This window comes from Crocuta crocuta, unplaced genomic scaffold (assembly GCF_008692635.1).
Source record: "Crocuta crocuta isolate KB4526 unplaced genomic scaffold, BGI_CrCroc_1.0 scaffold67, whole genome shotgun sequence".
Lineage (NCBI taxonomy): Eukaryota > Metazoa > Chordata > Mammalia > Carnivora > Hyaenidae > Crocuta > Crocuta crocuta.
This window is the reverse complement of record NW_027531896.1, coordinates 1,855,822-1,867,446: the sequence shown is the minus strand read 5'-3', so window position 1 is coordinate 1,867,446 and position 11,625 is coordinate 1,855,822.

Here is an 11,625-nt window from a genome sequence, read left to right as displayed (position 1 = left end):
CTTCTTTTACTTCATGGTGGCCCCTTCTTCCTTCCACCCTGTGCCTGCTCGGGCCCCAGGGCCACTAAACTTTCTCCAAACCCTTTTCTTTAGGTGCATCTGGGTGGCTCAGTCAGTTAAGCATCTGACTAGCTCAGATCATGATCTCATGGTTTGTGAGTTCGAGCCCTGCGTTAGGCTCTGTGCTGACAGCTCAGAGCCTGGAGCCTGTTTCAGATTCTGTGTCTCCCTCTCCTCTCTGCCCCTCCCCTGCTCATGCTCTGTCTCTGTCTCTGTCTCTCAAAAATACACTTTTTAAAAAAGCCCTTTCCTTTAAAAGCTGCTGCCTAGAGCCAGGGTGCTGGCAGGGTGCTGATAAATAAAGTCCCCCAGGGCACACATGCCTGATAACGCCTGGATGAAGTCGGCCTCTCACGGCACTGCTGGACTGTCCAGTCGGGGGCTGTCTAACTTTGGTGGCTAATATAAAGAGCCTTCATTAATCCTAGGAGAATGACACTTTGGAAAAATCGATCCCAACAAATATGGGCTGTTTCCCGGAACACCCCAGGGAACACTCACTCCCACATCATGGTCGTGCTGTGCCCTCTTTCTGAAGTGCCCTCCCCCAGATAGCCACAGGGCTGGCTTCTTCGGCAGCTCCCGTGTCACCTTTCCTGTGTGGCCCTCCCCAACCACCCCACTCAGTCTCCCCTTTAGTTCTGTTCTCTGGGCAGTGAGGCTTTGCACACACTCGCGGAGCCCCCAGTCTGGTGTCTGTTAGAACTCGGGGTGCAGGGAGGCAGCGGGGGTGGGGGACTCAGGCCGTAGTCTCTGGCAAGGTGATTGGCAAGGCCTGAGCTGTGTGCTCCGTGAGAACAAGGACTGTGGGCCCCAGTCCTGGCATCCCAGCATCGGCACATAGTAGGTGCTTAAGGAACATGAGTGGAGCGATGTAGTTCTTTTTTTCAGAGAAAGTGCATGGCTACCCTAGCACCTGAGACAGGTTACGGGAGTACTAAATTGGGGGGAATGGGAGAGGCTCCTCCATCTCCCTCCAGCCCCCTGCTAGCTCCCCTCTGAGGGACCTAGTCACGTGTACACTTTTACTGTGCACAGATGGGGAGCACCAGGGCAGAAGTTTCTCAGAACTTCTTTCCAGAAGAAATCAGGCTTAAGCTACTTGCCCACCAAATGACTGGGGCAGCCCTGAGGCGCTGCGTCTCTTATCTGATGGCCATCTACAAAGAGGCCTCTGGAAGCTGTTCTCAGAGCATCAAAGAGACCAGGCTGTCAGCTGCCCTCACGGGTCACAGCTCTGTTGCCTTTACCCGGGTCCAGCCCATGAGACTGACCTGCCTAGCAAGGCCATGGAAGTTTAGACAGACAGACAGACAGTCTGAGATGGAAAGGACACGCTTGTGCCACCTCTCCCCGTGGCAAAAATCCAGTGTGTAGCCAGTGTAGCCGATTAATTACACATGGACCGGAGGAGGAGGAGGGNGGGGAAGGGGGATGAGAAAGGTAAAGTCTAACACCTGGACAGTAGAAAAGAGCCCTGTTTGGATGATCTGAACACATTCTCAGACTGCACATTGCCTTTTCTAAAAGCATAAGCATCTGAGAAGGCAGATGTAAAATCTGAAGGACTTTGGCCTCAGGGAGTCATGTATGTCACTTGTGTAAACAATAACACACCGCCTTAAAAATACTCCACGAGGCAGGAACAAAACACTTTCATTGTTATAAAACTGGACTAAGACTGCATATTTCCCCCTGAAATTACTTTTCAGAGTTCATAAATACACCTTACAAGGAGGAAGGAAATAGCATTCACAAGATAGAGTACAACATTTTTTTTTTTTGATTATTTATGCTTTGTTGTGTGTGTCTAATTCTGAACCCTTTGAAGAACTGAAAGACTATAAAGTAAGTTGCATGGTTTCTTTCCAAGAAACATCAAATAAAACTCCAGTTTCAGAGAGACAGAATTCTTTACCAGAGTTCCCAAATGCCAAGAACCTTCTTTTTCATGTTTTCTGTAACTGAAAGCTATTTTCCATAAGCCTGCATGATTTTCAGTTGAAAATATCCAAAATGGAAGCAAGCCTTGCCCCGTGTGAGTTTAGTTAAAGGAAGACTCCCATTGACCATGACTCATGACTCAGAGCTGGGGGTGGGGGGCGAGGAGTGGAATGTGACCCTAAGGGGAGGGATGTGACTGCACAGCACAGACTCATGTTCTTAGGGGGTCAGCATTTGAAACTGACAGGACACTGACCTATGTTGATCAGTCAGACAGCCCGGAGCCACCTACCCTTCCTCTTGGGGGCTGCCCCTTCCCCACCGTCTCTGTGAGTTTAGTTCTGATTAAAGGGGCACCTGGGTGGCTCAGTCAGTTAATCATCCGACTCTTGATATCTGCCCAGGTCATGATCTCGTGGTTCAGAAGTTCGAGCCCTGTGTCAGACTCTGCGCTGACAGTGTTGAGCCTGCTTGGAATTCTCTCCCTCTCTCTCTCTGCTCCTTCCCTGCCCCCCCACCTCAAAATAACTAAACAGCTTATATATACATATATATAAGCTTCAGATGACAGGAAGCTCCAAAGTGGATCAGCCTGTCTCCCCACTGCGGTGCCCGCTTCTTCAGACCTGCATAGGCCTGGGCCCAGCCTGTGGTCAGCAGATGAAGGGAAGCCTACTTGGTCACACCGTCCACACAGTGGACCGTAGGCTGTCTGAAGGCACACCGCCCTCTCCTTCTCCGACATTATTATGTATGAGGTGGGGCGCTGCTCTGAACATTTATTTGTCCCTATTGTGTTTCGCATATGTTGTATGTGCCTGAGCGATCTGCACATCTGTGATTGTTGGTAGTGGTATCTTATTGAGTTCTAAATACACTAAGCAAAGCCTTTGCCTAAGAAAATAACCTGACCGTTCAGAGCCACACATATGCCCAAAGAATGTGTGTGTGTGCATGTGTGTGCACACATGTATACCAGTGTGGTAGAGAATGCGAGGGAAACCCCAGTATTAATTGGTCACCTTTGCTGTACCTGAAATTTTCATGCAATTTCTTCTTTAATGCCCGTGTCAGTTTCCAAAGGTAAGGATAATCGGGGCCCAGATACAGGAGGGATATATTCGTTTGCAAGGGCCATCATAACAAATTACTAGAAACTTGGCGGCTGGGCTCCCTCTGACGGCTCCAGGGAAGAAAGTGTCCTTGCCTCTTCCAGCTTCTGGTGCCCCAGGCGCTCCTTGGCTTGTGGTGGCACCCCTGCCTCTGTCATCACATGGCCTTCTTCTGTGTGTGTGTGGTGTGTGTGTGTGTGTGTGTGTGTGTGTGTCTTCTGACTCTTACCAGGTCACTTGCCATTGGATTTAGGGCTTCCCAGGTAATCCGGGATTATCTTATCTCAAGAGCCTTGACTTAATTACAGCTGCAAAAACCCTCTTCCCAAATAAGGTCACATTTATAGGTTCTGGGAGTTAGAGTGTAAACCTATCATTTGGGAGAATGGGGGGTTCCAACCCAACCCCCTATCCGAGATATTATTTAATATTTATCGGCAATTAGTCTGCCCCAGGCACTGCCTTAGGTGCTTCGTCTGAATTCTCTCCTACAGTCTTCACAGTAACCCCAGGAGGCAGGCACCAGTGATCATACCCATTTTTACAAGTGAAGACACCAGAGCATCTCGAGGGGAAGCAGTCTCCGGATCACTCGTCTAGAAAGGAGTAGCACGTGGGCAGTGCTGGGGACCCCCATCCCCTGCCTGGCTCTTGGAGCTAATGCATGGCTGCACCCCCTCCTAGCCAAAGCCTTCACTTTTCCCACTTCTGTTGCTGTCCTAGGTGACACCCACATCCAGGCCGATGGACCGTGGGGCCTGGACCCTGACAGACCCCTCCCTCCTCTGCTGGCCAGTGCAGGGCTCCACAGCAGCCCATTACTGCAGTCGTGCCTGGATGTGCCTGGACGCCCTCCCTGGACTCCCTTGTCACTCTCATCCTCAAATCCGGATTCCCAGCACCTCTCCCCCTCNTCCCCCCCCCACTCCTCCCCTGCAGGCCTCTTCTTGGCTTCTCTTTCCTCCCCGTCCAGCCACTGCTCCGCAGCTTGTCCTAAATGCCCCCAGTGTGAGTTCCTTCAGCAACCCGGCCTGTCTCTTTTGTCACAGCCCTCTGGCAAAATTCCAGCCTTGGATGCCCTCTCCCACCACCTTCTCCAGGCCTGCCCCAGAGCTAGTGACTGGTTTAGGAGATAATCACCCCGTAGGGCGGGCTGCTTTGCTGTAAAGTCCTGGTGTCCGTTTCCACGGCCGAATGCACTGCCAGGCAACTCCACTGTTCCCTCTCCTAGTCAGTCCCCTCCCCTCTCTCACCCACGGCCACCTCCACGGCCACTTCCAGCAGGTCTGGTCCCTTCGTTAGCATCCTTCAGATCCTGCCAAGCCTTCAAGGTCCAGCCCTGGTCCCCCTCTGGGGACCCAGCCCTTTCTGAGCACCCTTCATTGCACAAACCTGTCTCTACCATCTGATGTCTCCAGATTTTGCTCTTCCCCCACACGCTGGCTCTGTCTCACCAGCTTCTCAGGGGGAGTTTGCTTGTACTGCAGTAACAAAGAAACCCCGGAATCCACGACTTCACCTCAAGCAGCGAGTGTGTACATGCGTCATGCTAGTAGGCCCACCATGGTTGGGGGAGGCTGTGCTCCCCCATCGTCCTGATTCGGGGACACGGTCTGACAGAGCCTTTACCACCTGCAGTCACTACAGTGTGAGGAAGGGAGTGTGGCATCAGCTCCTCAAAACATCGTCCTGGAAGTGCCTGTCGCTTCTGCTCCCATTTTTTGGGCTGAAGCAATTAATCACATGGCCGCATTTGCTTGACCTTGGAGTCGAAGCAAGGTGGAGACAAGAAAGTGACCCTATCATATGCTCAGAAGCAGAAGCAATGGAAACGTCGTGAACAACCCTCATGGCCACCACCCCAACTAAGTCCGAAGTTCCAGAAGGTCAGGGGTTGTGTCTGTCCTTACACTTTCTCATCCCCCAAAGAGCGCAGCCTAAACCTGGGGCAAGTGCCCCATCCCTAGACCCAGCAGGGGATCTCCCTTTCCCCTCAAGGAGCTTCTGATGCTGGAGGCAATCTGGCAGAAGCTGTTGAGAGGGCCTCCGGCAGTTTTGGATAAAGCTTATGAGGGGCACCTGGGTGGCTCAGTCGGTTAAGTATCCGACTTTGGCTCAGATAGGATCTCATGGTTCACAGGTTGGAGCCCCGAGTCAATCTCTGTGCTCACAGCTCAGAGCCTGGAGCCTGCTTCGGATTCTGTGTCTCCTTCTCTCTCCCCCTCCCCTGCTCACACTCTGTCTCTCTCTCTCTCAAAAATAAATAAACATTATTTAAAAAAATTATGAGAGCTGACCTCTCTTTGAACTAGACTTTTTTTCCCAGANCCCCAGTCCCCCACCCCTCCACCTTCCCCAGCCTCCAGCCTGGTCTCTCCAGAAAGAGACAGACCTGGGCCAGGTCCACCTCGGAGATGGGATCTGAACTCCCAGAAGACAATACAACAACTTCTCTCTATCAGCTACGATATGTCGAGCCCTTCTCAGATGCCAGGCACCGGGTTAGATGCTTTATCATATCATTTAATTACTTCTTATCACAAGCCAGTGAGGAGGCTCCCATCATGAAGTTCATTGTACAGCTGAAGATAATAAGATCCAGAGAAGTTCAAACACTTCCCCAAGGTGCCTAAATGGTGAGCAGGATCTCTGGGCTCTTCCCCGCCTGACTGGCTCCACCCCCCCACTCTCCCCAACCCCCCTCTGTCGCCTGCCTCGTGACTGGGCCAGTGGCTGAAAGAGTGAGTGGTGCCAAAGGCCAATCTTTGGAACATGTGTCCAGCTCCATGGGGAACTCAGTGTTCTTTGTGGGGGCTGAAGGGCACAGATAATGAGGGAATTTACTGCTCAAGATGGCATGGCTAAGTGCGACTTTCATTGGATAGGCTTGGATTTTATGTCCTTAGGAGCAAACAAACAAACCATAAAGTGGTCGTGCATTTTAATGGACAATTTGGAATACATCTCAGCTGAGCCTGTGCCCAGAAGGAAAGGCTCGGGGTCTCTGCCCGAGGGGAAAAATGAAAGGGGCGGGCTCACTGGGAAGGGCAGAACGCCAGACTCGAGCTGGACTGGCTTGACAAATGTATTTGCTCCTTAGATCTTCCTGTTTCCACATCTGAAGAGTAGGGAGGAGTCAGTCTGATTTCCTCTCTGTTAGTCAGATGCTATGGGAATGAAACACAGCATCACCACCTAGAAGGCTCATGATGATAAAAATAATAACAGTGATAACAGTAGCTAATGTATCCCCACACCATGTATCAGACAAGATGCTAAGAACTTCATATTTATTACCTTTTAAAATGATCCCATTTTAAGGGCACCTGGATGGCTCAGTTGAGCGTCCAACTCTCGATTTTGGCTCAGGTCATCATCTCGCGGTCATGGGATTGAGCCCCGCTTCAGGCTCTGTGTTGAACGTGGAGCCTGCTTGGGATTCTATCTCTCCCTCTCTCTCTGCCTGTCCCCTTCTTACACACACACTCTCTCTCTCTCGAAAATAAACATTAACAAAATTTTTAAAATTTTTAGTCTCTCTTCCTCATTCAGTGAAGACACTGACCACTGAAGTAAGCAATACATGCACCCCGCAGTCACTTACCCCTTTTACCCAGACTTCAGGGCGTTCAACCCAGAGTCCACAGGCCTGTGCCCCCTGCTTTGGGTCCCACAGGCCGGTGCCAATACTGTTATCACTGTGTTCCTCATCTTTACCCTTCTGTCTGTAACAGCACAGTGAAAATGTTCTGCGGTCTGCAGACTCAGATGTGATCTCAGGTCTGCATTTGCGAATTTGCCTCCTTCTCCATAAAATGGGCCTGATCATCTCTAGCCCTCAGGACCACAGAGTGGGTGAAATGAAAGAAATGTCAGCAAAGTACTCAGTGCGTGGAGCATGTCTAATGTGGATGACAACATGGGCCATTCTCCGTACCACTTTATAAAGCGGGCAGGCATTATTTTTACCGTCATCTGCACTTTGTGCGCGAGTGAAGCCAGGCTCAGCGGGGTCACTGCCATGTCCTGAGTGTTTTCGTGGTCAGCAGCTAGCTGCTCTGCCCCGGTGCCCCCCCGCCCCAGCCTCCACCATGCTGGAGGTGGTGCCAGGAGAACTGCCTCCTCTACTTGTGGAGCGGGGAGGAGGCTGGTTTGCCTGCCCCATAGGAAAGGCTGGATCCAAGCGTGTTGGAAGGAAGAGCTAAGTCCTCTGCGACCAAGATGTCCTTTCCAGAACCAGCTCCGCAGAGGGAGTGAAGATACTAATCTTTAGGCTTTGCTTCTCAGGCCACAGTTGCTTTATACCCAGGTCTTTCCAGGAACTTGTCTGTCTCCAGAAGTGAGACCAAGCAGGTCCATGCAGGAAGCAGCAGCTGGTTTTAACCTGACACCTTTCGGAGGTCCCACCGCATTGAATCACCTAGAGAATTAAAATGCAGATTTCTGGAACTCAAATTCCCCCCGGAACCTGGTTCAGCAGTTGCGAAGGGGGTTCGATGGGGGCGAGCATCTACGTGTCAGATCTCCTGGGGAATGCTGGGCCAGCCAGGCTTGGGAGCCCCTGGGGTCCCCCTTCACAGCCTGGCAGAGTGATCACGACTGTGGGCTCTGACGCCCCATGAGCTGGGGTCCACAGTCCTAGTTCCTGTACTAGCTTCCAGTGGCTGTGGCACCTTGACATGTTATTTAGCCACCCTGTGCCTCAGTTTCTTCATCTATAAAATGGAGCTAATGATTCTAGTGAGACCAGAGCCTTGTGACCTGGATGAAATGAGTTACTATTACTAGAACTGCAGCTTACAAGACCTCCTCCAAAGCAGGGTGGGGGGGATGGGGTGACTTTATTTTTTTAATTTTTTTTGCCTCCCGTGGGTTTCCCGGGATAACGAAGCCAGAGCCTTGGCCTCACCTGCATAGGCAAGTCTGGAGCCTCCCCAGACTCCCATCTGAGACACAGATCCCTTCCCCTGGGAGCCCACAATTCTATGGAGACAGCATAAGCCAGACAGACACACAGGAGGGATTTTTTTTTTCCCAAAACACTAGTGAATGCAAAAGAAGGTTTCTATGGTTACTACACACACACTTTAAAATTAAAAAAAAAAAAACAGATTTTTTTTTTGTTTCATTTTAAAACATAAGACAGAACCCAACATAATCTAGTGATTGCTTGCAGTACACCGGCCACAGCAAAGGCAGGGGGGCTGGAAGCCAAGGCAGGGTGGGCCGCCGACCACGGTCCCCTCGGTGTGGCCTTGACCTACAGCCACTTCCATGGTTGAACCAAGACCTGAGAAGCCCCATCCAGCATCAGCCGCACTTAACAATGTCAAAGGCCAGATCTCTTCCAGGCCAAACCAGAGAGAGGGATGTGATTCCCCGGTTAATTTTGTCAGCTATGACATGTCAGCCCAGCTCCAGGACAGAGGAAGAAATTAGCATCTAGGAAGCCAGCGGCCTTCATGCATTGCCTAAAATGTAATGTGTTTACTTTTTTGTTCTTCAGTATAAATGGCCAAAGGAAAAATGATTCCTTTTCCCTGGAATAACTTACTGGAGGGGTAAGTGTTGGGACCCTGGGGGACAGCAAGAAGCTCTCTGCAGTGCTGGCTCCGTGCGCCCTCATGTCAGATCTTAATGTGGTTTTCCAGTGTCAGAAGGATTTAAGAATCTGTGTCTCAAGACATGCAGATTCAGGAATACACCTGAGGTCAGCTTCCTGGCCCCCTGACAATTTCCCCACATTGTGTGGAGTCCGGAGCTCTCCTCTCCTTGGACAGGTCCCAGAAATCTTCCTGACTCTGCTCCTCTGCTCTCTGAAAGAGACCTTTTTGCTCTTAAACTGGTCAGGTTCTCTTCTGAGGATGCACTTCGGTTCTTGCTAAATATACTTGAATTAACTCTGAAGGTCGAGTTCTCAGGAGAGTTTCACATCCATGTCTGCCCTATTTCCATTTTCTCCATTTCCTACATTCTGCAAATTACAGACCTGCTGATTCACTCGGCTTCTAATTCACTGACTAGATAAGCCACAGGTGTGAGGCTCTCTCTCCCATCCAGGAGGGGCGGTCAGAATGGAGGCCCAGCTCTGTGGTAACTGTACTCTTCCACCTGCCCGGACCATCTCGGAGAACGGCTGTGTTCCCATTTCCTGAGGTGTCTGCATCTCCCTACATTGAGTCGTCACATCCTGGCTCACCCTGCGTGGCCGGCATGATGACAGCAACCCATTTGCAGATGGGGAAAGGGAGGCCCATGGAGATGAATGACTCGCCCAAGTTTGCAGAGCTAGTAGGTAATAGAGTGACACTTTGCACCCAGCCTGTTGGTCTCAGTAAGCCATAACGTCTTGGGCCCCCTGATCTTGTGCTTCCTAAGCGCAAGACAGGAAAACTTTGCAAAGCGGAACGCAGATTCTTGCTCATCTTTGTGCAGAGAACATGCCCATCTGTGGACTCAATCTGAATATGTTTCAGTATAGATCTCGACCACTGATAACCAGAAAATAGTGGATCTCAACCTTGGCTGTGTCTATAATAAAATTTCCAATGCCCTGCACTGTTCACTGAACCAGTTCAATCAGAATTTCTAGAAGAGGCAGCCAGGGATCAATGATTTTTGAAGCTCTCCAGGTAATTCCGGTGTGCGGTGAGGTTAAGAGCTACCATCTTGTGCTGAATCAGCAAGAATGAGAGGCTCTCCACAGGGTCTAACCTCCTTCTTACATTTAATTTATTTTTTTTAGTTTATTTATTTGGAGACAGAGAGACAGAGAGTGCAAGTGGGGAAGGAACAGAGAGAGAGAGGGAGAGAGAGAATCACAAGCAGGCTCTGTGCTATCAGTGCAGAGCCCAATGCAGGGCTCAGACCCACGAACCGTGAGATCGTGACCTGAGCCGAAACCAAGAGTCTGACGCTTAACCGACTGAGCCACCCAGCCTCCCCTCCTTCTGACATGACACTTTCTGTAGATAAACTGAATACTGCTGTCTTGCAGCAGGAAGGGAAATGTATCTTGACACACGCATGGTTTTACCATAAAATAGCAGCTGCAATGCTCACGTTATTAACCAGCATCAGAAGGTGTAACTCACTGCCTGCTTCTCCAAGACCCCAAAGGTCTTTTCTGGCAAACGTTCTCCAATCTGTGATCAGACGGTTCTTAACCTTATTTCCACAGCAACACTTGTTTGGTACTGAAGGATGGATGACCCCACAGCAAACTGTGCCTTCAAATGTCCCTGTCTCTGCTGTCCAGTGACAGGATGCCTGGGGACTGGGAGCCCCCCTGAGCCGGGACGACATGGTGATGGTAGACCACTCTCTGGGGATCAGTGTAAGTGGGTGAGTGCCTGAGCCAGTAGCCTTATAAGAGCTTACTGGTACTGGTACATGGTATAGTGGAGACAGGTCTTATTTGGTTAAGCTCCTCTTGGTTAGAAAGATTTCGATGACAAACTTTAGAGGGAAAGAAATCCATAAACTTTCCATCCTTCTAGTCTCCCCTCCCCCCACATATATTTTATGGTTGCACTCATTATATACAGACATTTCACGTCCTGCTTTTTTAATTTACTTTTTATTTTTTAAAAAAATTTCTAACGTTTATTTATTTTTGAGAGTGAGTGGGGGAGGACCAGAGAGAGAGGGAGACACAGAATCCAAAACAGGCTCCTAGCTCCGAGCTGTCAGCCCAGAGCCCAATGCGGGGCTCAAACTCAACGAACCACGAGATCGTGACCTGAGAGCTGAAGTCAGCCACTTAACCAACTGAGCCACCCAGGCGCCCCACATCCTGCTTTTTTTAATTACCACTTGGCTACACTGCTTTCCAGGCCTCAATAACCACAAGTTATTTGACCATCTCTATTGCTAGCCTAATTCAATTGTCTCCATCTCCTTGTTATTATAAACGATCTTTGAAGGACTATTTTTACACATGCAGTGCTTTCCTTTTTCTGGTTTATTCGTTTCACATAAATTTATAGAAGTAGAACTACTGACGAGGAACTTTTAAATGACTCCATCACCACACTGTTTCCCACAAGAGTTCTATTACTGCATATTGTCACTGATACCCAGTATGTGACAGATGCCAAAATGTCACCAGGATTGTGTATTTCCCACTAGGCTCTTTCTTGGCAGCTCAGTACACGAAATAATGCCACATTGATGTCGTAACGTGTGCTTCTTTGATTACTAGCTAGTTCCGCTCATTCACACACCCTGCGATGAATCTGTGTGTGGGACGCCTGTTCTCGGCCAGGCAGTGTTCTAGACACTGGAGAGATAGCAGTGAACAAAACAAACCCGAATCCCCACCCCTGAGGAAGTTGTCTTCTAGTGAGCTTTTTCCTGTTTGTCTGTGCTTTGGCAACGGTGTGACTCACTGAGAGTAGGGGCTGGACATTCGGGCCATTTCCACGCACACCCTTAATTGGCACAGCCCAACACAGCAGAGGCTTCTCTCATACCCTGTGTGCAGGTGATAAAGTGGAGGCTTGCTTGT